This window comes from Dermacentor albipictus, chromosome 1, assembly GCF_038994185.2.
Source record: "Dermacentor albipictus isolate Rhodes 1998 colony chromosome 1, USDA_Dalb.pri_finalv2, whole genome shotgun sequence".
In the NCBI taxonomy this organism is placed as follows: domain Eukaryota; kingdom Metazoa; phylum Arthropoda; class Arachnida; order Ixodida; family Ixodidae; genus Dermacentor; species Dermacentor albipictus.
Window position 1 is genome coordinate 43528293 of NC_091821.1, and position 23920 is coordinate 43552212.

Below are 23920 nucleotides of genomic sequence, written 5' to 3' on the forward strand. Positions count from 1 at the left end.
AAATTGACGAATGGGGTCATCTTGTTCCACGACAATGCCCGTCCCCACATCGGTGATGTGTTTAATACAAAACTGGCAAAGTTCAAGTGGGAAACGCTGCAACATTCGCTATACAGCTCAGAGCTGTCGCCTTGCGACTTCCACATTTTGGGGCAACCGAAAGAAACAGCTCGAGGGAATCAGATTCGTGTCGGAAGATGACGTAAAAGAGTCAGTTGCAGACGTTTTTACGAAGTTCAAGGAATTTTATGAGACTGGAATCACGCGACTCTTTAGTCAATGGGTCAAATGTCTAAATGCTCATGGAGACTATTTCTAAATTATGTACCCCGTTTGTCATATATTCGCATTGGCTCACTTTCATTTGACTCGCCCTCGTATATGTTGCAGAACTCCTGATTTTTATACGTGCTCTCTATTGCGACTATAATTTCTGCGCAATTACTCACAATACACGACCGGTGGCAGCTGCTCCTGCGTAATACACTGGAATAAATCCAAGCGTCATTGAGATTTTTCACTGGCCGTTGCATACGTACATGAATGTAAACACGGTTCTTGAATGACAAAGTTTCATTAACATGTTTGTCCCCAACTTGTTCATTTCATGGCATTTACATTTTTCATATCAGCTGCATGCACTGCTTTGCTGGTTTCGAACTGATATATTTCTAAAGTTCGTGTGATATTTTCTTTGCTTATTAAATAGACAAGAAACATAGAAGAATTGATATTAGTTATTTCGGGCACAATTTTTGGTACATGCGAGCACATTCTTTTATGAAAAATGACATATTTTACTTGCTTTGACAGTGCGTAGCGTTCAATAATTCGTTTGTAGCATCTTTGGCAATGGCAATGCAATTATTATTCATGTATTTAATCCCTCGACAAATTGTTTGAGGAATGTCTTGCTCTGGCCCAGCTCCGACGCGGCCTCTTCAAATACACGTAAAACGCAGAAACGCTTTTCTCAGATAACCTCTGGATAACCTTCTCAGCAGGTTCCACGTCTTCCCGCTGTGCATCTACCCATCTGTCGCGTTGCAGATCTCGTTCCACTGTTGCGTGCAAAGCTTGCGGCAGTGATCCTCGATCGCTCCGTTCAGCTCCGCCACCTTCTTTCCGAGCCTGCGGTTAAGCTGTTGTTTCTTCCAGCGATTGAGCATCGACTGTTTCGCTTCGATGAGATGCGCACGCCGGTTGTCTGCTTTATTGATATCCGCGCCCGTTTCAATTTCTTTGGTCGCGTCGCGTACGCTCTTGGTGATTTCGGCCGTCCACAAGTCGATGTCTTCGATCTCGTCATCACCGTCTCTCTTCTGGCTTCTGGCGTCTCGAAAGGCATCCCAGTCTATCCATCTGTGTGTTTTAATGCTGGTGTCGTTGTGTTCCGGTATGCCGATTTCCACCGATGCTCATTTCGCTGCTGAGGCCGGTCCACGTGTTTCTCCAGGTGATCGCTCCCCGGATTTCGTTCTTGACGAACGTGAGGTCCGGAGTGGTGTCCCGGGACACGGAGTTACCGATTCTCGTCGGATGTGTCGGGTCCGTGATGAGGGTAAAGTCGAGTTCCGTGGCGTCATGGTACAGGTCGCGGCCCTTTGCTGTGTACTTGTTGTAGATCCAGGCAGGGTTCATCGCAGTGAAGTCTCCGCACGCGATCAGCGTGTTGCAGCCCGCTGCGGCGCTGGCTCTGTGCAGTAATCTCTTGAATCTCTGTTTTTTCTGCGATGGGTTGCTGTAGACTTTGAGCAGAAATACGCTTCCTTTTCTCTTCTTGCCCGGGATGATTTCGGTGAGTGTGTGCTCTCTCTTGATATTGCTTTGCATCTCATGTTCGACGAACATGAGTCCCTTCCTGACCAGGGTGCACAGGCCTCTCCCGTCGGGCGGTCCCTTGTGCACTCTGTAGCCGAGGAGGGACGGTGTGTCGGTTGGTGTTTCTTGTAATAGTATAACGTCCGGCATGTGCGATGTGCTGTTGGATGACTGCCTTCTTCCTTTCGAGGCCGCGACAGTTCCACTGCCACGCTGTTACACCTGCTGCTGCTGGTGTTGCGTTGGCGGCCATGATTGCGTTGGCGTGTACGGGGCTCCCTGGTTGGGTAAATGTTGCGCGAAGAGGGCCGCAAACGTCGCGTGGCTTACCATTGGTTGCAGGGCCCTTTCGATGTAGGCGAATCTGTTCGTGTTCTCCGCTTGGTAGGTCTCCATTGCTTGTTTCAATGCTGTCACTGCTGCGTTGTTTGCCGTGATTAGCTGTTCGAGTTTTGTGAATGTCGCTTCGAATTTTGCTTCGCGGCTGTTGATGCGATCCTTTTCTGTGTGCTTGCGCGTGGCCTCAACGGCTCGCTTCTTCGGTGCGGGTTCCTCTATGGCTCTCTCCTACATGTTCGTGGCTGTTTGCTCGGTCTTGCTTGTGCTTGGCGTGGTCTCTGTAGAGGCTCGTCGTTGCACAGCAGCAACTCACGGATCTCGGCGATCTCTCTCGTGAGGTTGTTGATGGTCTCTCGCAACGCCGCGTTTTCTTGTCTTAGGGTCTGATTTGCTTCTCGCACCTCTTTCATATCTTCTTTATTCGTGGTTTCGGTGATTTCCTGCGCGTTCCTTATATTGTTCTCGTTCGCTGCGTCGACCCAGCTCACTCGCTTACGTGATGGTGACCTTTTCCTGCTGAGGCTTCTCTTGCAGCAGCTGCTGTCTCTGGATTTAGGCGCGCGGTTCTCCGATGGGGTCCTTGACTTTCAAGCAGGTGGCGGCTTGTCGAGTGGCGGGAAATCGCTCGCCGACTGCACCTGGCGTTCGGCCTGACGTCGCTTCCATTGTCGCTTGCGCACTACGTAGGGGATCTTGTATTTCGCCTTGTACGTTCGGTCTCCGGTCGGGTGTTCGTCCCCGTACAACTTACATTTTGGGGTACAGCGATGGTCTTCTGTAGGGTTCGCGAGTCCACAGGCCAGGCACGGCTTGATTGTGGGGGTCGGGCACACATCCTTGCGGTGTCCCACTCGGCCGCACTGCTGGCAAACGTGAATCTGTTTCCTGTAGAGGCGGCACGGTATCAGGGGGACTCTGTATCGAACGAAGTTTGGTACCTTTGGTCCCTGGATCACCACGATGGCAGTGGTCATGCCTCCAATCCTTTTTGCGCCCGCTGTTAGCGGATTCCTCGCGTTGACAATGTTTCTGTCTAGCCCGTAGGTGCTCGCGTCGATGGGCATGCGTCTGATGACGCCCTTTACGGTGTCGTGAGGTGCCGTGCGATATGCGCTGACCTCGTAGGGTTTCCCTTGAATAGAGATTTCCTGGATTTTAGCGTACCTTGCTGCGTTGTCTTCGTTCAGTGTACTGACGACCATGATGTTCTGTTGCGTGTTGGGGCACATGGTGTCCACGGCGCCTTCCTCACTCGTGATCTCGGCCGCCGCGAGTATGGCGGCAGTGACGGTGGTGGTGCCGGTCTTGACGATGCCCAGTCCCCCTCTGGGTCAAACAACTATATTGCTTTCATCCAGTGGCATGGCTGGCATGCGTGTTGCCTTGATGACCGGGACTCTGACGTTTTTGTTGAATTTCGACCTCGTGCTTGTTTGACTCCCGCCGGGTCCTTCGGGCTTGCCGTTGGGGGGCGGGGGTCCGCTGGCGCAGTCTCGGCATGTGTTCCCCCGCGAGCGTCCATCCGGCGTCCTTGTGGTATTCCTCGGGTGATATCTCTTTTCCTTGAACTTCAGCGCACATGTGATTGTCCACGATCAGTGTTGTTTGAGCGGGCCCCTCCTTCTCGGAGCTGACGAGCGGCAGCCACCGAGGAGTGCGGTAGGCCGCTGTCAGTGCTACAGTGTTGGACCTAGCGTCCACGGAACACGCTTAAGCCTAGCAATCCTTCGCACGGCGACAGTAGTAGCAGTCACGAAATGTGGCAAAGAAAAACTCACCTCTGGTTACAGCTGGTATCGGTCGATGCCGCTGGCCTTAATGGACACATTGGGGCAAGCAAAACTTTGGTTCGAGGTAATTAGCACTGCGTAATTGGCTAGCAATCACGGAGTCGATCTGTGACTAGGGACGAGTGCTTCTTCTACGTCGTCGAGAAAATCTGCATGAGAACCCTCCGCATATTCCTCGATGGAAATTAGCATCGGTGGATCGGGAGAATTTTAAAGAATCATCTTATTTAACACGATATTTTACGAATGATTTTACTATATATGATGCTGTTGCATATTTTACCGCTTTTTTTATTGATGCAGCCCAAAAGTTTATCCCGCAGACGAATGGTGGTTCACTTAGCAGACGTGTTCCCTGCTGTAACGAGTACTGTAGAGACGCGCGAAAGATATAGAACAAGGCATGGGGCGTATTGCGCAGAATGCCTAATGCAGAAAATCCAATTCAGTTTAAACAAATTAAATCACAGGGGAGGCGGACACGACGTCAGGAAAAGAGAGAAAGTTGGATGAAGTTCCTCTCCGCCATTTATTCATACACGCAGGAGGCAACCATGTGGAATGCTTTAAGAAAGCTAAGAGGACAACCAATCCATCCGCTGCCTCTGGTGAACGACCAAGGGAATACCTTGCAAGATCAGGAAGACTCTCTTGGGGAACACTTTGAGCGCGTGTCGAACTGAATTCACTATTATCAATCTTTCCGTAAATACCAAAAATAGAAGAGCTTAAGCCATTAATACGTATGTGCAGACACGACGAAGCATATAACCTGCCAGTCAGTATTGCTGAGTTGAGAGCTGCCTTGATTTCAAGCAAAAGCAATGCACCGGAACCTAACCGAGTCGTGTATGACATGATCAAAAACCTACACACTGACACACAAGTTACACTACTCGCACACTTCAACAATATTTGGGCTGCCGGATACCTTCCACACACATTCAAAGAAGCGATTGTGGTCCCTTTTTGAAGCAGGGGAAAGACCCATTCATGGTGAAAAGTTATCGCCCGTTAGCCCTTACAAGCTGCCTGTGTAAGCGTTTTCAAAAAATGGTTAATGGCAGACTCATACATATCCTTGAACTCAACAATACACTTGATCACTATCACTGTGGCTTCAGAGAAGGGCGGTCGACAACAGACGATTTTGTTCGCTTTGAAGGATATGTTCGCGATGCGTTTCTACATAAAACGGTTTTTCTTATCGATATTCCTCGATATGGAGGAGGCGTATGACACAACATGGCGTTACGGGATCTTGAGAGACTTGTCAGGAATGGGCATCGGTGGAAATATGCTGAAAATAATTGAAAGCTATATGTTAAATTGTATCTTCCGCGTGAAAATCGGCAACGTATTGTTTCATTCCGTACATTAAATATCTTAAAGAAATATCTTAAACTTACTTGAAATGCTATCCCATACAACAAGGGCTACCGACAGAAAGTGTCTGATGAATGTTTATAAGAGCCCAATTTGATCACGATTGGACTATGGTGCCGTCGTATATAACTCTGCCGCTCCGAGCATGCTAAAAATTGTAGATCCTGTCGACCATCTAGGTATCCCCGTAGCCACTGGCGCCTTCAGGACAATCCCTATTGAAAGCTTATATGCAGAATCAAATGAGTGGTCACTGCATCTGCAGAGAACTTACATCAGCCTCACATATTCTTTAAAAATACACTCTAACCACGAACATCCATTGCTTAATACCATTAACGCTATGACGTGTGCTAGACTTTTCCGTAATCGTCCCTCTATAAGGAAGCCTTTTTCGCTACGTGTGAGGGTACTTAATGAACAAATGCATGTGCCATTCCTCGAGCATCGCTTAATGCATCCAACCAAACTGTTACCTCCTTGGCAGTTGCAGCTGTTAGAATGTGACATGTCCTTTCTAGAAGTTACAAAGCACGCACGAGAGGTCGAAATACGAATGCCATTACTAGAATTCCAGCATAAGCACTCGTGCATAGTGTTCTACACAGACGCTTCGAAGTCAAATGCAGGGGTGACCTATACAGCCGTCGGGCCATCCTTCTCGGAATCCGATGAACTTCATTCCGAGACAAGTATATTTACGGCGGAGGCCTACGCACTATTGTCGGCTGTGAAGCATGTCAGGAAATCAACATTCCAAAAAGTAGTTATATATACAGACTCCCTAAGTGTCGTGAAGACCTTGATGTAATTCTGTAGGCACAAAAGTTCAGTCAATAATGAACTCTGTTCCGTCCTTTGTAAAGCGTATATATCTAACTATCGTGTGATTATATGCTGGGTGCCTGGCCATGGCGGCAACGAGGGTAACGTTCTGGCAGACCAGATGGCCACATCAATTGCATCACATGCTGTTAATCCTTCCGCTGCAGCCCATGTCACAGATCTCAAGCCCTTGTTACGAAGGAAACTGCGAAATTACTGGCAACGCTTGTGGGACGTGGAAACAAATAATAAGCTGCACGTAATAAAGCCACAATTAGGTTTCTGGCCTTCTGCAACAAAATCTCGCCGAACAGAAGTCCTATTCCGTCGTCTCAGAATAGGACACACATTTGGCACCCATAATGTTTTACTCATTGGAAATGATCCTCCAACCTGTGGTAGATGCGGGGAGAGGCTGACCGTTATCCACGTCCTCCTGGAGTGTCGGGAAGCCGAATCAGAGAGAAAGAAACATTTTCCCCTAGCGTATCGGCGGCACATCCCCCTGCAAGTTGTAATGCTACTCGGCCCAGAAACACTCTTTGACACTAAAGCAGTACTAGGTTTCATGAAAATGTTGTGTTTCATGTTATTAGCCTCAAACATGCGTAGCGCCTCCTCCCTTCAGAGGATGCCATTGTGATAGTTGCTTCGTACAGCACATGCCTCTACTCCCTTGTGTTTCAAGTGAACTGGCGAGGCAGTGCTGGGGGGGGGGGGGTGCACTAGGCAATTTTAGCATTTCGCATGTTTTGTAAATTGCATCATATTTCTTCAATGCATATTAGTGTTCATAGTACACGTCATTAGTCAATGCCATAATTTTAGCAAGCCTAGATTTCATGCAATTTGCACCAACTCTTCTAGGCCCATTTACAGCCACGTCACATTAACTTCATAGAATTCATCAGTCAACTACGAACACACTAGCATGGCACTATTTGGCCATACCTGTCCCTTGCGCCTTTAAACATCAAATATTCATTGAATTTTCACCCCATGGTGATTTTTAATGAACCCCGAACACACGGCACACGGATGTTCGTCCATTTTCGCCTCACCGAAGTCTGGCCGCGGCGGCCGGAATTCGATGGGGGCGAAATGCAGAAACGTCCGTGGTCACGTGTATTGGGGCCACGTTAGAAATCCCCTGGAGATAAAATTCAATCCGGAGTCCTCTATTAGGGCGTGCCTTAAAATCAAATTGTGCTTTTGTCGCATAAAACTGCATTATTCAGTTTAGTTTACTTCCATTGATGAACGTCTGTCTCGGATCGATCGGCGCGATGAGGACTTATTCTAGTATGAAACAGAGTGAAATTTATTTATGTCATAGGTCCCCTGATTATCTTATTATGTAGCAATGAGAATAACGCTGTATTTTCAGAAAACAACGTACTTTCAAAGCTCTTATGCACCTCGGGAAATTCTGGGGACATGGGAATTCGTATGTATCCTCCAAAATAACGCGGATTAACGCCGCCAAGTTGAAGAGTTTGATTGTAGACTGCTATTGACTCTCAGGAAAACAGTTTGCTAAAGGAGACAAATGTGTGAATTTGATGGAACCTACGTCATAATGATACGGAAGAAAAACGACACTCTCTCAAAAGTTTTATTGTGTTGTTTTTATTTCTGGTATTTACAAGTAATAGTAGCCCGCACAGGCCGGTTATTTCAGCGAACACTTTCAAATTTTTTTAAAGGTTGACTGTGGCAGATAGCCAATACTATTTCATGAGCTGATCTACTCGAAGAGCTGGACAAAACTTGCACAGAAAGCTGGGTTGCTTAACCAACTAATTAACAAAAAATCACTAATTACCTTATTACCCATATTTCTATTTAAAAAATGCTAGCCGTGGAGTTTCCAAGGTCGGTATGCTTGCAAAGAATTCTCAGGATGGCACCAGTTTCGGGATATCAATTCCTGAACTTTGCGGAGAAATGCATTAGCGTTTCAGTTACTTTTGAGGGTGAATGCATAAAACGTCGTCTTCTCAAAAAAACAACTGGAACGCCACTGGATTTGTCCGCAAAGTTCGGCATTCAATGCCTCTAAATTGGTATCAATCTGAGAATTTGTTCCTAGTATACCAGCCTTGAGAGCTTCATGGCTAGAATTTGTAAATTGCAATATGGGACATAAGGTAATTAGACAAAAACTTATTTGGTGGATTTTTATTAACTTCTACGCATCTCATTTTTTTCTGCAAATAGGGTCTACCGCTATTTGCCACAGGCAATCTTTAAAAATAATTAAGATATTAGAGGAGACATTTTGCTCCGCATTTTTCCTGCCTTATAATTCTCTGTATTGTTCGCCACTGGCGCATAATTCGGTTAAGCCGTTATGGTCGCATTAACGTAATGCAAGTTTGATCTTCATTTATATTTTTGAGGCTCCCGCAAGGCCTAAACTGTAAGTGTAAGTCGCGTACTTAAAATGTCACACCAAGGGGGAAAATATACGACCTAATAAGGATAAATTAGGCACCTAAACACTGCTCGCCATCCTTCATAGTATGGAATTCGCTGCAATGGGGCGTTATGAAAGGTTGCAAATCTAAGAAGAAATTATACAGGTAACTTGCTCAAGCTCTTCATAAATGCAGTTCATGATCATAGGCACAAAATGCAGTCTGCTTAGATTTTTAGCCAATGCTACGATAATGAACAACAACATTTCTGGTAAAATTATGGTTCACTGTTTGATTGTATTGCATGAAGCGGTTCCACATTTGCTTCATATTCTTTCTGATCCTTTTGGACCAACATGTGTGAACAAAGACAGTTGTGTCTTTTACAGTACCCTCACGCAGTATTATACTCTCAGACATGTCTACAAGAGTGACGTTAGCATATTCGCCCACGGCGCCGGTGACATACACGTCGTCTACCCACAAGTAAGGAACGTGTCTGGCAGCATTGTAAATCGCGAATAATACAGTTGGTTGCATAATGAACGCCGCACCAGCGCAATACGGTGGGTAGACTTTCAATGGATAATCCTTCTCGCTAACGTACCACTTAGATTTTCGTTTCCTGGAAGGCACAGCACCTCTCACAACAAAACAATGAAATCCGGTCAGCGCCATCACGCCGCTCTTCAGGTACGAGAGCAAGGCGAACACGTTCACTAAGACATCGTCGTCCAGTTTCACGATCGCCACTGCAGATTCGAGACGGCAGTTGTCGGAGACCCACTTTGCCCCGAGAAGGAACTTGTGTGTGAGGTTCTTGTAGTTGTCCGTGAAGTTCAGCACCACAACGTCTCCCTCGTGAATCGCTTCCTCTGATACTGCCTCATGCTCATCCCGTTGAGATGTCTCTCCAACAAAGAAAACCATGGCTGAATTCATAACCGACGAAATTTTGGGATCACCTATGGTCTTGCGAAGCCAGCGACGTTTCTCTGTGTTCTTGGGTGCCGTGTGCACAAAATACAGTATCCTGAGGCTCGATTTACGACATGCGTGCTTCACCTTCCATTCGGATTTGTTCCCTTGTACCAATTCTTCTGTGAATACATCAGTGCTTGAATCTTCTTTAGTACTCGGCTTGTCGCCCTTGACATTACGGCGCACGTTGCAACAGAAAAGACTGGCCAAGAGGAGGACATGACATACCGTAATGCAAATAACGATGTCTTTCCTTCCACAGATCTTCATTGCTTTTCTTGACCACGGAAACATGTTGAAACTCCTGGCACGTTCTTTTTCTGCATGCGTAGTAAATGTGCTTATGCTACTCATAATACCGTAGAAAATAACTTGTAATCACTCTAAAAATGAATAAGACTTCCGGTGGCAACTACAAACTAAAGCTAAATGTCTGTAGAATATGTTTCCCTACATCCGAGGAGCGAAAAATTGACTGCAGCAGCGTGCGTTGTGAATGTTACCATCAGGATGCTGACAGTGTTCATTACATTTTAATGTCAAGTAGGGTACCGGCTTATACGGGAACAAATGACAAGCAAGGCTCACTTCGTGATATTTATTGCCCGAACTTTTCGTTTTACCTTACTGTTCAAACCCAATGAACACGTTGTGTGCAAAGGGTTGATGTGAAACGCAGCGGAACGTTTGGCTGCGTGGAAGGTATATGCAAGACCCACGAATTGCTGCTTAGTTGCCAATGACTATCTTGGTTTTCCTGTATTGTTCTGATGGCTACGGACGGTACTGCACCATGTCCATTTTGTTGCGCACTGTGCTGTTACAGCAGGCATCATGGCAATACACATGCTACGAGTGACGTGAAATTAGTGCAACATTCATTAAAACTTCAGCGACATGTGAAAGAGAGCAGGTGCCCTCGCAGTGTTGCCTAGTTGTGTATCCCACCTGCAAGATTAAAATCGGTGTCATTTTCTACCAAGACCCCTCTGATTTTTTTCCCTTCACATTGTTACGCTAAATAACCGTTGATTACGTAAGGCTTACTGTCGAAATCACTGCGTAAATTTTTTCATGGAATTGATATATATATATATATATATATATATATATATATATATATATATATGTTGAGCCAAAAATATTGAAGCAATACAAGTACACGTGCAGGAAAGAACGTTGAACGTAGGGTACAGCTTCATTGTAAAAAGTGCACAGCTGCACTATCCATAAGCGTAGAAGGCTACATGATGGCGGCAATATGGTAGGGCAGATTGTTCCACTCTATAGGAGCGTGGCGAAAGACTGAGGCTCTGTGTGCGTACAGATTTCGTTTCGAAGAAAACAAAGAAGTCTTGGAAGCTCTTTTATGCGACGCGTGAACGTATCAGATTTGGGCATGAAATACGACGATTTTAGTTCTCGTTTACGGCTAGTCTCAAAAGCGAATTATTCCACTAGAACTAGTGTCTGAATAATTGCTGCGTAGTTTCAAACGCAGCATAAATGATGTTTCCGTCTTGTCTATACATTGCACGAAGGAAACATCACAGTGTAACATGTCAACGGCATTGCAACTGTCACCGTTGAGAGATTATTGGCTTCTTTTTGTTTTGATAGAAAGAATACACAACACAGCCGTAAAACGCGCTCAGAGGCTGATTTGTGATGCGAAGCAATCTTTCCCAACTTTAGGTACATTGAGCGCGTCTATCTGTCTTTCTCTCTCTTGTGAGCGCCCGTATATGTGAGTGCCCGTATTAGACCAGTGGTCTTGCCTTGAAGAAGACAGGTCCACTTGCCGAAACGTTGGCTCCCGCTTTCACCTTGTTCTCGTTTTGCTCCTCGTCTTGAATTTCCATCTCCCGCCTTCCGCACGTTTGTCCGTATTAGTGAAACGGATCGCTAGCGCCACATCGGGTGCCTCCTTTACGCGTGTGCCAGTGTGTGATTGTTATTGACAGTGTGTAGAACTCATTGACTACCAGACTTGGTCACTCAGACTAGGGTGGGAGCGCCCGTATATGTGAGTGCCCGTATCAGCATAACTGATGGCTAGCGCCACCTACGGCGCCTCCTTTATGCCTACACGGCACCAGGCTCAAGAGAGACCCGGGCTCGTACGCTCGCTCTCTTCTCTCGCTCCTCCTGTTTCCGCTGCCAGTGCGCCCGCACGCGTTTCGGTTGAGCGATATAATAAACGCGTTCTGTTCAAGAACTTATGTCGCCTGCATTCGCTATGCCACGCTAAAGTCCTTAGCCTTCATCCCTCACACGCTCTCTCTCTCTCTCTCAATATATATATATATATATATATATATATATATATATATATATATATATATATACATATACATATATTATGTTCTGCGGACACGAAGTCCATACAGGGTGGTTAAACTTCAATAGTATGTCACAAGAAATAAAGCAGTGCTAATACTACCAAATGCTGAAACAATACAGTAATAATTCTGACACAAAAAGCAGGCAATACTGATACAACATTTATAAAGGCAAGTCATTCCAGTCATTGATGATCCTTGGATAGAAATAGTATTTCAATAGGTTGGTTCGGGGAAAAGAGGAGGTTGTAGAATATCTATTATGTTCGCGAGTAGGTCAGGTAAAGTTTTATTTTGAACATGACGGTTCCAGGAAAGCTGGCTTCAAAGGGTGGCACGTAAGTATCTTCAGTTAGAGACTTCTTTACTTGCAGAAGAGCCTACCATATAAATATGAGAGAGATGTTTTCTTGCGGGAAATAAAGTAAATAAATCCTGCTCTCGTAAGTCCCGACGAAGAGTCAAGCCCCTTCCTACAGCTACGAGTGCCAAATCTAATATCTGGTTGACAGTGGTGAGATCGGCCTACGGCTCCTAGATCGGCCTACGGCTCCTAGATCGGCCTACGGCTCCTAAATCAGCCTACGACCCGGAGACAGCAACGGCAGCTGACGGACGTTGGCACATGGTGACGGATCGGTATCCTGATCAAGTTGGAAGCGACTTGGGATTGACCACCTCTTGCAACTGACTGGATACGGCGGAGAAGTACTGGTGATATGGCGCTGCTTCAGTGGGTAAGCGTTTGGTTTTGGCTATAAGATTTACCAGGCTTCAGTTTCTCTGTGTTTTTGGATTTGATTCGCTGGGATCTTTTGCTTGTATTCAGATTTGCGTGGGTATCGCAGCAAGTATTGTGTGACAGCAGAGGCAAAGATTAAAGTAGCGACCATGGTCCTAATGTGTTTGACGAGAGATGACCTGTTGTGGTTGTGTGAGGAGATCGAGGTAGACTTAGAGGAGGACTTGACGGAAACAGAAATTCTTAAGACAATTCTCGAAAGTGAGAATCATTTGAAATTCATAGAACAAATGAGCAAACGAATTCTAAGTAAAAAACGGGAACAGGAAGCAATTAGGCAAGAACACGATGAATTTAGGCAAAAACAGGAAGAAGCTAGGCAGAAACTGAAAGGGGTTTCGCAGGAAGAAGGCCTAACAGAAGTAACGAGGCAGTACGTTGCTGCATTGAAACATGAGATTCAGGGTTTTGAGCAGGTAATCGAGCAAAGTCAACAGCGGCTTGAGAAATCTGTAGGCTGGACGCAGCGAAAGTGGGAGGAAGTAGATAGCAGGTTTTGCTCAAAAGCCGAGAGATGTAGCAGCACCTGCGATATCAGCAGCACGTTCATAAGTGAACTCAAAGTGCTAGAAGTTGACAATGCCTTAGTGGCAGCAGAGGCCGTTGAAGGCCAGAGTGAGAGCGACGAGGTGCTGTGCCAACAGAGGACTGTAGAGACAGCTAGGCCAGCTGCGAACAAATTGGCACCGTTTCCGAGCGTGTGCGTCGCATCTCATGGTATTGAAGTCGTTAGCGAGGTACAGGGTAATATTGTTGACCCGACAGACACGAGCACGCATGTCGAGCCAGATCTGCATGCCGAAGTGAATTGCCAGCTGGACGATGCAGTTGAGGGTAGTACTCAGGATTGCGAGCTACGTAGCTCAAGAGAAGACAACTGCATTGTTCAGGGATTGGTGCAGCTATCCGCCAGTCTAGGTGGCCTAGATAGGCATGATTCAGTTATTAATCATTCGGACTGTGCGCGTGAGACAGCGATTGATACCTACGGGCTATGTGCAGATGCACAGCATGAGCTGGGCAATGCAGTAGAGGGCAGTTCGCAAGAGTGCAAGTTGCATAACTCGAGTAAAGCCTTCTGCATTATTCAAAAGTCGTTTGAGCTGTCCGCCAGTCGAGGCAGAGAGAGTGTTGATTTAAATGAAAATCAATCAGACTGCGCGGGTAAGAGACCGATCCGGGCCGATGAGATGTGTAACGGCAAGCACGAGGCACGAGAAAGCGGCATGAAAAAGAGTTCGAGGAAAAAGCGCCGCAGATAGAAGCGCCGTCAAGATCGGAATGCGGTGACTAATGTAGCGAGACCGAAGACGCCGATAGACCCGAAAGGGCAGGGCGCGAGGAAAAGAAAGGCGCGGTCGTCACTGACGATATTGACGCATGAAACACGTTCGAGCCACCGGTCAAAGCGGGACCGAGAAGCATGTTCTGCACGGACGCGGACAAAGGGCACGGGGCAGTTAAATTCCTCGTCGTTCCGTCGTTCTTTTCGAAGCTCAGCGTGTAGTACAAATAAAACCCCTCCATCCACGCGGCACCGCCGCTTTCTTAAGTAGAGACAACCGCCTTGCCGGAACCGAATGCCGGATCCGACAATCCGGTTCCGGCATTTCCGCTTCCGGCATGTCCGGTTTTTAACAGTTCCGGTTCCTGCGTTTACGCTTCCTGTAGTTGCGCTGCGAGAATTTCCACTGTGATTGCAGACGATCGTGAGACGCCCGTGCTTAGCAACCGGTGCTAATTTGAGTAGCTCGCTCTAGCCGTTCCACCAAGCGTCATTCGTGTGCATCTACGTGCTTGTTACGTGCCCGCACGCTTTGCCTGTCGTTCCCTTTCTCTGACAAAGTGCGGAGAGCCATGGGCTGGGGCACAACACACGAACATAATTCGCCGTACACATCTGCTCGCGTCACAACACTAACACAATTCGCCGTACACCCTTGCACGCGTTACAACACGCGCGCGCGCACCAATTCACTGCACACCTCCGTTCATATCGCACAAGAAAAGCACACTTGTTTTCACCATGTCACTGAATGCCCTCTACGCAAATTTGAACTTGTTATATTTCATAGCTTCACGTCATTGCAGTTCTTCACGCAGTGCACGCACTTGGGACGTTCGTTACTTTCGATTTGCCGTAACGTAATGAATTGCTAGGAGTTCCTAGGTGTGGGCGGTTTACCTCTGCTAAAATACAAGTTCCACAGAAAGAAAGGTCTGCAGAATTACTTTAATAATGTAGCTGCTTGCGTATGCGCAATTTGATCTAACCGTCCACAGTCTCTTGTTCATCAGAGTACCCACTGAGGCCTTTGACCTCATCAGAAAAAACACTGAATGACACTTATACCCACCAGTATCTTATAGCAACTCCAATTTATTGTCATGAACTCAAAAAGAGTATAGCGTCGAATATAATTACTCCACTTTTTTTCTTGACCCTAGCCCTGCAGGCACGTGAGCTGAGTACTCACGCAATACTTTTACTCACGATGACCAGCGTTCACAAACGTTCATAAGTCAAACACAGCTATTCACAAGCGCTCATACCCATGTACACTCGCGTTCATACTCGCGGGCACTTAGCAGCTGTGGCGCACGTTCACACTCACCTGAAGACATTCAGCTTCATTCGTGCGCCTCACTCCCCACGGCAATCATTTCTCAACTCCCTTTAACTCAAGCACATAGTCGCGTACAGTCGCACTGACGCCTGTAAGGTGAATCCATGAGTAGGTGCAGGCGTAAGAACTGCAACAACGTATATCTGTGCTGACAAATCCGGAACGAGGCGTGTACAGCAAAGTAGCTTAGAAGCTGTAACCTTAGCTAACATTTTATGTAGTTGACTCCCACCATTTACCTATGTTGTAGGGCTTCATCTGTAAAATACAAATGTATTCGATGTGCAAAATATTGGCGCTGCATCCATCCTTAGGAGATGGTTGATTACGGTAGTGCAATCAGCATTCTTTCTTATTAAAAATGTTAGTGATTATACATTATGAATTCATCGTGATGGCGAAACCAACGAGACAGATACACGATTGCGTGATATGTTCATCTGGAGAGTTCATTTTCTTCGTTATCTTTCCATAACAGAGACATCTGCTTGTGTTCGCTTATGTTTCCCACTGATATGGCCGCAGTTTTGATATGTTTAATTGTTGAAATTCAGAAAATAATCCAGATTAGCGGCTGCTCGTATTACCGTTACACACCACATCATTTTGAAGCTTCTTATTCACCCTCCAGTACGATAGTGTACTTCCACATATTTGTGAAAATATCGCTACACTGTCTGGTTGCTTTGGCGAATGATGTCCCACAAAGAGTTAATTGTCTCATTGGACAATCCACCCGAGCGCGTGTAAACAAACCACGTTGTATCACCAACGGTCACCATGTTTTTCTGTTTTTTCAATATGATGTGGCGCGAGACGTCCACTAGATTCACGTTAATGAATCCTCCGATCATTCCTGTAACGTAGACTTCAGCGATCCAGAAGTACGGGACATGAATTGCAGCGCTCACGATGGCAGACAACACAGCAGGCTTCATGATGAAGGCCTCTCCAGCACAGTAGGCAGGTTACACGTCAGACGTGTGCTCCTCTTTGCTTACGTACCAATGATCACTCCGTTTTCTCTGTGGAGGTACGTTTCTGTAAACGATGCGGTGGATGCGGTTTAGCCACATTACACTGCTGCTTGCGTAAGAAGATAAGGCGTAGACGTTAACTAATACATCATCGTCCATCTTGACAAGAGTAAGTGCAGCATCAAGAGGGTGGTTATCAAGAACCCACTCGGCAGCAAGAAGAAACTTGAGGAAGAAATTGCGGCGGCTCTCTGTGATGGTCAGCACAAGAAGGTCTCCCACGCGAATAGCTTCCTCTACAAGCACCCACTGTTCTTCCGGATTAGCCGATGAGCCAACAAAAAAAAAGGATGCTGGAGTTCATTAAGAACTGAACAAAAGGAGCACCGATTGTCTTCCGAAGCCACTGACGCTTTTCGAGGTTATTTGGAGCGGTATCTATGACATATTGTATCTTAAGACTTGGATCACTGCACGCTGTCAATGTCTTCCAACCATATGCTGTTCTTGACGTCAAGTTTCCTTTCCTGTTGCTTGTTGTACTTGTCACGAGGCTATTCCGTCGAAATGTCTTCAAAATTCAAGGACCATAGCCACTAAAAATCACCGCAACGAAGAGGACATCAGTGACGGCATAGAGGGTGATGTAAAGCTTCGTACGAAAGGGGCCATTCATCAAAATCTTCAAAATGCTGCTCCTCGCTATCTTCGGTTGAGCTCCAGCAGCCTTGGAGGTGACCATTACGTAGTCCAGAATTCTTTGTTATCACAAAACGAAGCTGCAAGCACCGATACTGTACTTAGATATCGCCTCTACGACGCGCGCAGGTTACGTGAACTGTCTGCGTTACTCCGAGAAAAGTTCACTTCTTCCTCGGGCTAAGAAAAATAAAAACATAAAACGGAGCCACCAGCGGCTTCTTCTACGTCTATGAAGCCCTCGTCAAATCCTTTGCGAAACAACAAAATAAATCTTGAACTTTTTACATTTCAGCTGAACAATGCGTTTGATCTTCGTCTATTCGGAGGGAAGCGAATAGTGGAGCTGTTGCCCGACAGAGTTTTCCATTTACTTCAAGCGGACCTTTCTGCAAAAAAAAAGGACTTAGTAAGTGTTTCCTAGGCAGGTAGTTCGATATTGTGTAGAGCCTCTTCAATATTGTGTCACTTTTTAGAGAAAAGCAGCAGTTGCTGATCTAACACTGTAAGTGTGTATAGGTATGCCACGCTTACGCGCATGCCTCTGTTTATAAAACCTTGCACCTGGAGCATAAAAGGACGTCTACAGATAACGAGCTATCACGTAGGCCGCATTTTGCAACAAGAATATCAGTAACTAACTACAGAAGACAGGTTTATTAATGCGAAAGCATTAGATGTTCCATTATGCCAAAATTTAGCGGCGTCGGCGGCACCGAGTCCGAATGGCGGTACCAAAAATGACCGACGGCGCAAAGAGTAAAAACACGCCAAAAATGCTAGGATTGATGTCATACTGCTCGGGTAGATTCCTGCAGACAAAATAAATTATTGGTTTTGAAAATAAAATTTGATACAGTTTGGTCTGGGAATCAAGCCGGGCCTCCGCGGTGCGAGGCGAATCCCGCTTCCACAACACCACGGCGGCTCCGCATTTATGGTGGCCTAAAGGTGTTCCTAGGCGTGCGACATTGTACATGTTATGTCACACCCATCTTGTTGACTAAACGGGTGGCTTAGTGCGAGAGTCGTTGGGCACGTGGTGGCTGAGCCAATGGAGACGGAGTGGCGCCGCATCATGTGTGTATAGAATGAGCCCTGCGGCCTCCGAATGGAATGCATCGATCGAAAACATTTCAACAAAGGGACTATAATGCTTTCCCACACGTAAACCGTGTCTACCAAATTTTGACAGGAATATGTATTTTTTTAAAAGTGTACGTGCTGACGGTTTTTATATTACTACTTCTAATTAATCAAAGCTACGTAGCATTCTCGTGACTGGAATGCTACGCACGAATACTTCAGCTAGCAATGTGGACTGTTGAAATGAACAGGAGGGAACGAGAACCATACGAGCCGCGAATCGCAACTTCAAGTGATTTGGCAGCCGGCGTCCTTAATCGATATTATCGCAACATTATTTGTAGACTTTCTTCCTCAAGCTATCTGTAGAAAATTCATTGAGGTCGTCGACCAAATGGCTTTAATTTTGATTAGCTCCAGCAATCTCTGAACGTTGCCTACATGTATGTAGAATGCATCAGCTCTTCGATCTACCGAGGCGCGACATAGCACGCGTACCTATCAGATAAAAGTCATGTTTTAGTTAACATCACTGTTAGCCACTGTGCTCATTTAACCTCTATTTTGCTGACGTTAGGAGCGACCTATTCTACCAACCCATTGTTATGATATTTAATGGAATTCAGTAAAGAAGCTTGACGTTACATACTTTTCTTATTAATCAATCTGAACTCTAACCAATGCGAAAGACCTTCCTTGTGTACTGTGACCTTTAACAATTAGCTTTTCGAAAGCTGTTCCAGAAGGTATCCATGGATATTCGCAGCAGACTTCAACTGTTAAAGAGTCCCCTTTTCTAGCCTGCAAGACTGCACGAGTCGTCATTTTCCACGATAAGTTTTGACACTATCATGCCAACAGCCACACTAAAGTATAGCTCAGAAACTGCGCCAAACACGGACCACGTTATTAAAAATGACACACATTGCCTCATTCAAGACCGCGCATCGCTTGTCAGCTTCAATTTGTCGTGCTCCTTTTAAGCACAGTTTCTATTGTGCAGTTAAACCAGCCATTCAGCGTTCCATCGTCGGCACTCATTGATTCTTCAAATTGGGCCTTACTTTAAGTATTTCACAGACGTGGAATTGGTACTGGAATTGTTATTGTTAAGAATTTGCACACAGTGCCTTGTAGCCATTTATCGATATCTATTAGCTTTGCACCCTACTTGGTTCACGGGATAATTTGTGTTCTCTGCAGAACACTCGCCTCCTGTGTTGAGCGAACTGGATTTAAAATAATCTGTCGGAACAACTTAGGTCTTTGCCAATCTCACACCGGGCAGTGCCGCTGTTCGTTGAACCACGTTGGCGCTAGTGTGAGTCACTAGGTATGCGTCGCTCTTCGGCGACAGGAACGTACCGTAAGATTTACCCGGTACTCTGCGGAATTGAACCCGCGTATTATATATACTAACACTATCGTCTGAATTTATATTCAAGCACGCTCCATGCGCGGACTTCCATCAGTGCCGCTAGATGGCGCATCGTGTCTAGTGAAAAGCGTAAGAAACGAGCTCGGCAGACTACGGCTCATACAGGACGCATTTCGGCCTAGCCAGTATCGTATCCAGATTTTCTGGACACGACGGTTTAGTTCGCGTGAGTGTCACCACGGGGCGTACTGACCTTAAGCTTTTCAAGCTTCCCGCTGTAACGCGTGATGACGTCAACAAAAGAAAAATGGAACAATTAAAAGCTATCGCAGCGCATTGAACTTCGCCACAATGCTCGTCCCGCCGGCGTTGTCAATGTTCTTGATAAAGCGTAGCCGCTCGTCGCCTGGAAATGACTTGTCATCCTAAGAGCGTTTAGTCGCGACGAGCGATGATTGATTCTGGGCTTTTGATACGGTTCTTTTTCTTCTTTTTCTTTTCCGTTTTCATTTTTTTTTTTTTGATGCTACGGCTTAAACAATCTACGCTAACCTTCAGAAGCACTCCGTGGCAGCGTTCCTTCAGTCGACAGAAATTATTAACGTCCGAACATCGCACAGCGTCTACGAGAGACGCCGTCGTGGACGGCTTTTGATTTTGACCTATCGATTTCGTTAAGGTGCCCCCAATTATTTCGCTAGCGACTTTGCTGTCCGCACTCACGGGCTACCGCCACAGCTGCAAATCGAGATGTGCTTAAGAGGAAGCTTTAGCTCGGGTGCTCCTATCTAAATACATGTAAAAGGAGAATTCGTTTTTCTAGGCAACCACTGCACCAAATTTGACGGGGTTTGCTGCATTTAAAAGAAAAACTTAAAATCTAGTGACTGTTGGTTTCGAATTTTCGATTTAGGTCGTCAATTTTTTATAAAAATTTGGCGAAAATCGCAAATTTTCAGAAAACGAAACTATCAAGTTTACAACTCCGTAACTCAGCAAGAAAAAATGATATCGCAATTCTGTGAATTGTACCTGATAGCACATCTAAAGCGGACAAAATTGATGTGTTACACATGAACCTCAAAAAATGGGAAAATGTGTAATTACAACTTTTGCAGAACCCTCGTAAACAACGTAACAAATTCACGTAAGATGTAAACTGACATAACAAATTTGTCCGCTTTGAATGGTCTAATGGATGCTGTTTACAGAATCGCGATATCTGTTCTTGATGCAAAGCTATTACTTTGTAAACTTCGTGCTTCTATTTTTTTCAAACGTCTGAATTTTTGAAAATCCTTTTAACAAAATTCAAGCCCTAAATCAAAATTCCACTTCCAACAGTCACTATAATTTAACCTTTTCTCTCAAATGCAACAAATTTCATCAAAATCGGTCCAGGGGTTATCTCAGTAAAACGTTTTTGCGTTTTTACATGTATTTGAATAGGCCGCGTCGGAGTTGGGCCCGAGCTAAAGCTTCCTCTTAAGCATTAAGAGATATACATGGATATGTTGGTTTTGCACCTTGACGCAAAAGTAACGACACAAGAATTGAGCAAACTGTATCTGTGTCGTCGTCTGTAAACATGCAATGGCCGAAGCTGCTTGCAATATTACGTCACATTTACTGACCACCAGGCCAGGTACACCCTTGAGTATGACATATACAGTACTTGCAGTTAGTGTCCAAAGTAGTCTCCAATGAGAGTTATCCACGCGCGTGAAGGAAGACCACTATTTAATATTATTGTGCTGTAATTTTGCGGGATTTATATGTTCTTTATATTGTATACCATGTTGCCGTTCTGCCTTTATAATATAGCCGCAATGTAGACTAGCAGGTATCGAATGTCATAAAGGCTACCGACACACTGAAAGACCTCGCGCGTAACCCCTGACACTTACTTGTATTCAAGAGTTGTGCGACTGCCAAGGATATCCTTACCAAATGTTACATAGCACAATATGGGGTTTTACGTGCCAGAACGACGAACTCATTATGAGGCACGCCGTAGTGGGGGATTGGGGAATAATTTAGACCACTTGGGGTTCTTTAACGTGCGCCTAACAATAAGTACAGTAGGGTGGTTGCTTGGGCTAGTTGGTAATTCATAATCAAAAATAACGTACAGCGCGAAGGACAAGGACAGCGAGAGACGACATGCACAGCGCTGACTTCCAACAGTATTTTATTGCGTTGCCACATCGTGTGTATATATACAAGAGGGGGCATGCGCAGAAAATGAAAGGCAGTCACAAGGGGTGTTCTAACAGCAAGTCACTGTACTAAGAACATGGTCACTTGAAAAAAAAACTAACATTACGACTTCTATCTGTTTAGATACGTGACTTCACTAGGGGTCAGCGCGATAGAGGGGGCACTAACGCACATACTACCAAGTTTTCTGACGAAATCAGCTTCCACAATTTCCCGGGTGAGCTGTGAGCTGTAACTTCAGTATCTTCAAAGAGGAGCACGCAGCCGCAGTCCCGGCAATAGGTGCCCAAGTGGCCTTGTACAGTGCTGTGGACGTTGTTACAGTGCTCTCTTAGACGATCGTTTAATCACCTGCCTGTCTGTCGAACATATTTACTGCTGCAAGACAGGGGAATTCGGTAGACTACATTCGTTGTGCACGTCACAAAACGTTTTCTGTGCCCGACAGAGCAACAACTCTGATGTGATTTAGGTGCGTTTACATGCTTACAGAGCCTTGCCAACTTTTCCGGGGCTGAGAAAACGACTGTGATTCCTGCACGCAGCCCAATTTTCTTTAGCCTATGGGAGACATCATGCACTAAAGAAAATTTGGCAGCGTGCAGGAATCACAGTCGTTTTCTCCAGATTCCCTTAGTGTGACTAAGGGTTCTACCCTGGCTACCCAGGGATAAAGACATTCTTTTGTTTTTTCAACTTCTAATAACCGAGCAATGCCCTCTCGAAAGTACAGCCTTCCTGGTCTTCCGTCCTGTTCACAGTAGAAGCCAGCCATTCGTGAGCGCCATATACTGTGCAGGCCTGTCAGCATGATTAGATCGAAAGGTACTCCTTCTTCGTTGTCTATCGCAAGGCACCTAATTCCATGCGTTTCTAGTGGGAATTCTTTTTTGATTGTCCTCTTCAACACATCCCAGAAGAACACCGCTTCCCAACAGTGAAGGAAAACGTGGTCGATCGTTCCCGGCTTTTTGCAAATAATGCAGTGAGATCCCCATGGCATATAATATCCACGCTCCTCTAAGAAGGTTCTTACAGGTAGAGTTCCGGTAGGCAGTTTGAAAACGAAAGTTTTTGCACTTGGTGCTACTTGCATTCTTTTAACCCGTTTGAGTACGTTCTGACCCAGGCCTGCACTGTATACCGCCCTTTACAACGGGATTGGCAACACTATATCCCATAAGTCTTTATACAGTTTCCTCTTTTTAACAGAATATAAATAATCATTAGAAAAACGCGCACTCAAAAATCGCACACTCGCTACTACTTCCCGAAAATAAACTTGTACCGTCCCCGTCAGGAGTTGCGTGCTAATAACATATCCAGGTAGCAGTCGCACTAATCTGGCCTGGCATACCGTTTGCAGAAATGGGTGGCTGCAGGACCTCGCGAAAAAAGAAAAATTTATTAACTAATTTTTTAAGAAAAAAGTGTGCCAGTCCAAGTCCACTCGGCCACCTCGCCCGGACTTTTGTTTTTCTTTATTTCCGTATTTCGTCAATTTTACGTCACACAAGAATTTGTATCTGTGAATTCAACATAACTGGACACGTGTCGATACATACTAAAAACGGGACTTTCAGCTCGTCCCGTCTAGCTTGGTTAGTAAGGTTTAAGCTCCAATAACTTTTCGATTATGGGCAAGCCATAATCTTAATTTCTTTCAGTCACCCACAGTTATTTTTCCATGCCGTGACCATCCATACAAAGTCAAACGCATTAACTTCCAGTCATCCCATTATGCACACTCGTTCTTACCACGCACAATAACTGAATGGAACGCCTTACCATCAGTCATTGCCACGGAACCAGACTTGACTAAGTTTCAACATTTAATTCGCTCACGACTTGTCGACTAATCGTATTATTATTCTTTTTTGGGACTTTTACAGTGTTTTCGATGTTTGTTGGTGTTTTTTATTGCAGCGGCCATATGTTCTCCTAATATGTACTAATGTTTTCTCTGTAATAATTGCGACTTAGTTATCTTGTATATTACCTATGTTTCACTGTATTATTACTTCTGTTACACTCTCTTGTCTTTAGTATGTACAAACTATGACCAGTGCTTGTGATTGCCCCCCCCCCCCCATGTAATACTCTCGTAATGAGGGCCTTTGGGGGTATTTTGAATAAATAAATAAATAAACCATTCAGGTGGCTTGTTAAGAGCCTTTAACACATCTCTAACATATGAAATACTTTCAGCAAAATATATCTTGGCTGG

General features: G+C 45.4%; 1 pseudogene; it reads right to left on the minus strand.

Moving 5' to 3' along the window:
* Window positions 1-775: 775 nt before the first annotated feature.
* LOC135905517 (uncharacterized) lies at window positions 776-3741 on the minus strand (annotated as a pseudogene).
* Window positions 3742-23920: the final 20179 nt, after the last annotated feature.